This window comes from Lolium perenne, chromosome 3 (assembly GCF_019359855.2).
Source record: "Lolium perenne isolate Kyuss_39 chromosome 3, Kyuss_2.0, whole genome shotgun sequence".
Classification (NCBI taxonomy): domain Eukaryota; kingdom Viridiplantae; phylum Streptophyta; class Magnoliopsida; order Poales; family Poaceae; genus Lolium; species Lolium perenne.
The window spans coordinates 19,093,456-19,099,151 of record NC_067246.2 but is presented as its reverse complement, the minus strand read 5'-3'; positions in this window follow the sequence as shown (position 1 = coordinate 19,099,151).

The window sequence follows — 5,696 nt, the reverse complement described above, 5'->3', positions numbered from 1 at the left end:
GACCTCCAAATCCCAGCATCCACCGCCCACCTTGAGCGCCAAGAAAGCGGAACGGAAGTCTGCTTCAAGCCGTCGCCCGCCGACGACAAGAAAGAGCTCCTACAAAACAAAACAACCAAAACAAACCCTAAAAGACTAGGCGGACACACTCCCCTTCCTCCTCCACTCCGGCCGGCAATGCCGGCAGAGGGAAGAAGAAGAGGAGCGGCCGAATTTAACGTCACAGGGACGAGCTTCTCTTCGATCTACTGTAGAGGAAGGGAGAGGATAAGGAAGAGGATAAGGAAGTCAAGTCAGGTTAGACCCACTTGACCAAAGATATAGAATATCCGTATAACCATCGAACACACAGAGCAGAATCAATTTAGCAAGCGCGTATCTAGCCGTGTTTGAGGCCTGGTTCCACAAAGCGCGTACGGTACGAACCGCGGACGGATCCAATCTAGCCAGCTTGATCTCGGTGCTTCTGGTCTGATCGAGACCGACTCGATGTCCCAAAGTCGTTATTCAGCGTTCGTAGAGAGTAGATACACTATCTGCATCAATCAGTGTGAATTCATTGTCAAAACTTACTCGACCAAGAGGACCTGATAGCACAATTCGTTATCGATCCTGTGATGATCGGCGGCGTACCCAACATTTTCAGCGGCTCGGTGCATTTCGGTTATCGTTTACGTCCGTATGCGTTAGATTGTGAACATGTTGAAATACTGGGTCCACTTTTAGTGGCCCACATTAGATTTCAGATTTCCCTATAAATCTCAAAGCCCACATTGTGGTAGCCCATGTGAGTTTGAGCCCAAGTGGGTGGCAGCTCACTAGGGAGTGGCGAGAGGTGGGAAGTTTAGTCCCACATAGAAAGTTGGGAGGAAGTTAGACCACCTTATAAGATGGGTTGTTCCACCACTAGTAAGTGAGTAAGAATAGGAGTGGTTCACGCACGCTCCTCCTCCTCCTCGCTCGCTTGTCTCAACTCGACTCGACTCGACTTGACTCGACTCGACACGACACGACGCGCGCTGCGCTCGTGGTGAGTGGATTGAGCCTCGAGCCGAGATTTTCCTTACTTTTTGCAGCTCAGGAAAACGAACAGAGTCCTAGACGGACGCGTCGCAGTTAGTCGGTTCGGGTCGCTCCCGGACCGTGGGCTATCTGTAACCAACTCGAAACGTTTGTGCGACGTGGGCGTGGCCCACGTTGCCTAAGGTTTCCTGAGCCTATATAATCTCTTGCCCGGCTACCGCAGAAATACATCTACTACACGAGTTAGGGTTTTGCCACCTCTCTCTGCTTGCGCCACCATCGTAGCCTACCCCATCCCCGCGCGTCGACGTGCATCGGCGAACGGGAGAGCAGGTCTCCGGAACCGCTCGTCCTTGCGATCCTGTACGGGAGAGGGCGAATTAGGTTTTTGGGAAGCGCTCTGCGCGACTGCTCAAGTTCTTCATCACGGGTTGCCTTCCGTCCAAGTCGGGCGGTGCTACCTACCGTCGTCTTCAACGTCGTCTACTTCGACCCGTCGTCCCTGTCGTCAACAACGTTGTCATCAACAACGTTACTGCTGCGACATCATCTGCTACACCTCCACCGCCACCTCCACCAGATCGGTACGTGCGACATATCTCGATCTTTTTAGCGATGATGCTTTACCTTTTGCGCTGATGCTACTCATGTTGATTAATGCATCTAGTATGTTCGAGTTTCACATGTTAGTAGTTACTGTCATCATATTTTATATTCTGGAATTAATCATGGAAATTGTGCCTAATTGTCCAACAATCCAAAAACCTAATTATAGGCAATTTCCTGAGTTAACAATGGCTGGTTTTGCTAATGCACTGAGGCCGGATAAGTTTACCGGTGTGCACTTTAAGAGGTGGCAGGTTAAGGCCACGCTCTGGCTTACTCATCTGATTGTATTTGAAGTTAGTAATGGTTTACCTGAAGGAACTATATCTGACCAAGATCAGAACAAGTTCAAGGAAAACAATACTCTCTTCATCGGATGCGTTCTGAGTATTCTTGCTGATCGTCTGTGTGATGTGTACATGCACATAACAGATGGTAAAGAGCTCTGGGATGCACTGAATGCTAAATTCAGTGCAACCGATGCAGGCAGTGAACTGTACATCATGGAGAGCTTCCATGACATCAGGATGGTGAACAACCGTTCTGTAGTCGAACAAGCTCATGAGATACAGTGCATTGCGAAAGAGCTTGAACTCCTCAAGTGTGCCTTACCTGACAAGTTTGTGGCTGGATGCATCATCGCTAAGTTGCCCCCTTCATGGAGGAACTTTGCCACAACTCTCAAACACAAGAGACAGGAGATATCAGTTGAAAATCTGATAGCGTCTCTTGATGTTGAGGAGAAAGCTCGGGCTAAGGATACAACTGAGAAAGGAGAGGGTCAGTCTAGCGCCAACATGGTGCAGAAGAAACCCTACAGCAAGAACAAAGGGAATAACAAGCCCTCCTTCAATAAGCCTATGAAGACTATAACCTTCAAGAAGAAGATGATGATAAACAAAGCAGATCTGAGCTGCTTTACCTGTGGAGAGACTGACCACTTTTCTAAGGACTATCCAGAGAGGGCAGACCGCAAGAAAAAGGCGAGGCAAGTCAACACGGTGACCGCTAGCAATGCTGATGGGTACGGTAATCTTTTTACTGTTCTTTCGGTGTTTCAATCTCCATGTTGGTGGATTGATACATGTGCTAATGTTCATGTGTGTGCTGACATATCCATGTTCACTTCTTACCAGGTCGCCCGGGATTCTTCCGTCTTGATGGGGAATGGGTCACATGCTTCTGTTCGTGGTGTTGGCACGGTAGATCTGAAGTTTACTTCGGGAAAGATCGTGCAGCTGAGGAACATGCAGCATGTCCCTACTATGAACAAGAATCTCGTTAGCGACTCCCTTCTATGCAGAGATGGGTTTAAGATTGTTTTAGAGTCGAATAAAGTAGTTGTTTCCAAGTTTGGACAATTTATTGGTAAAGGCTATGAGTGCGGAGGCTTGTTCCGCTTTTCGCTTTCGGATTTCAGTAATAAGTCTGTGAACCATATTTGTGGCAATGTTAGTGATGATACCAGTGTTTGGCATTCTCGTTTATGTCACATTAATTTTGGTTTAATGTCTCGGCTATCCAGTTTGAGTTTAATTCTGAATTTCACCATTGCCAAAGGTTCTAAGTGCCATAGTTGTGTGCAATCAAAGCAACCTCGGAAGCCTCACAAGGCGGCCGAGGAGAGAAACTTGGCACCTCTAGAACTCATACATTCTGATCTATGCGAGATGAATGGTGTGTTGACAAAAGGTGGAAAGAGATATTTCATGACATTGATTGATGATGCGACTAGATTTTGCTATGTTTATTTGTTGCGAACTAAAGATGAAGCTTTAGACTAGCTACTTTAAAATTTATAAGGCCGAAGTTGAAAATCAACTAGAGAGAAAGATCAAGCGTCTTAGGTCGGATCGTGGTGGTAAATATTTTCCTAAGATCTTTGATGAATTCTGTGAGGAACATGGCATTATTGATGAGAGGACGCCTCCCTATTCGCCCCAATCAAACGGGGTTGCCGAGAGGAAAAACCGCACGCTGACTGACTTGGTGAATTCCATGTTAGCCACTGCTGGTTTATCAAAGGCATGGTGGGGGGAGGCTTTGTTGACTTCATGTCATGTCCTGAATAGAGTTCCTAACAAGAATAAAGATAAAACCCCTTACGAGGAGTGGGCTGGGAGAAAACCATCACTTTCGTATTTGCGCACATGGGGATGTTTGGCGAAAGTCAATATTCCAATTACTAAGAAGCGCAAACTCGGACCAAAGACAGTGGATTGTATCTTTCAAGGTTATGCTCCGCGGAGTGTAGGCTATAGATTTTTAGTAGTTCAATCTGAGGTACCTGATATGCATGTTGATACTATTATGGAATCTCGTGATGCAACATTTTTTGAGAATATGTTTCCTATGAAAGATATGCATAGCATTGCTAGAATTTCTACTGAGATAATTCCCCGAGTCCACCCATCTAATGAGTATTTTGAACAATCACATGAGAATGTTACTGAGAAGGATGACAATGAAGCTCCTAAACGGAGCAAGAGACGGAGGATTGAAAAATCCTTTGGTGATGATTTCATTGTGTACCTTGTGGATGATACTCCCACGTCCATTGCAGAGGCATATGCATCTCCAGAAGCAGATGACTGAAAAGAAGCTGTCCATAATGAGATGGACTCGATTCTTTCTAATGGAACTTGGGAGCTATCAGAACGACCCCATGGATGCAAGCCTGTGGGCTGCAAATGGGTGTTCAAGAGAAAGCTAAGACCTGATGGTACTATTGAGAAGTACAAGGCACGGCTTGTAGCTAAAGGCTACACACAGAGAGAAGGCAAAGATTACTTCGACACCTATTCACTTGTCGCTAGACTTACCACCATTCGAGTACTACTGTCCATGGCTGCCTCCTATGGTCTTATCGTTCATCAAATGGACGTAAAGACAGCTTTTCTTAATGGAGAGTTGGAAGAGGAAATCTATATGGATCAGCCTGATGGGTTTGTAGTAAAAGGTGAAGAAAGAAAGGTGTGCAAGTTGCTGAAATCTTTATATGGCCTGAAACAAGCATCTAAGCAATGGCATGAGAAGTTTGACAGAACTCTAACTTCTGTAGGCTTTGTTGTCAATGAGGCTGACAAGTGCGTTTACTATCGCCATGGTGGAGGCGAATGTGTTATACTGTGTTTGTATGTAGATGATATTCTGATATTTGGTACAAACATGAAAGTAATACACGAGGTCAAGTCTTTCTTGTCAAAGTGTTTTGATATGAAAGATCTGGGAGAAGCTGATGTGATTCTGAACATCAAGCTTATTAAGAACGAGAGTGGGATTACTCTAACGCAATCCCATTATGTTGAGAAGATCTTGAGCCGGTTCGGCTATATTGATAGCAAGTCTTCTCCAACACCTTATGATCCCAGTGTGACATTACGCAAGAACCGGAGGATTTCCATAGATCAATTGAGATATTCTCAGATCGTTGGCTCACTCATGTACTTAGCGAGCGCGACTAGACCTGACATCTATTTTGCTGTTAGCAAGTTGAGTAGGTTCATGTCAAACCCGGGTACTGATCATTGGCATGCACTTGATAGGGTCATGCGCTATCTATGTGGTACAATGAGTTATGAGATTCACTATTCAGGGCATCCAGCTGTGCTTGAAGGATATAGTGATTCAAATTGGATCTCTGATGTAGCTGATCTCTACGCCACTAGCGGGTATGTATTTACCTTTGGAGGTGGCGCAGTGTCATGGAGATCTTGCAAGCAAACCATATTGACGAGGTCAACTATGGAAGCAGAACTTACTGCTTTGGACACAACCACTGTTGAATCAGAATGGTTGCGTGAGCTCTTGATGGACTTGCATGTGGTTGAAAAACCTGTACCTGCAATCATTTTGAATTGTGACAATCAAACTGTAATTGTCAAAGTGAACAATTCTAAGAATAACGCGAAGTCATCAAGACATGTCAAGAGACGTTTGAAATCTGTCAGGAAATTGCGAAACTCCGGAGTAATAACTGTTACATATATTCAAACAGACAAAAACCTGGCAGATCCCTTTACAAAGGGACTATCACGTAATGTGATAGAAAGTGCATCGAGGGAGAT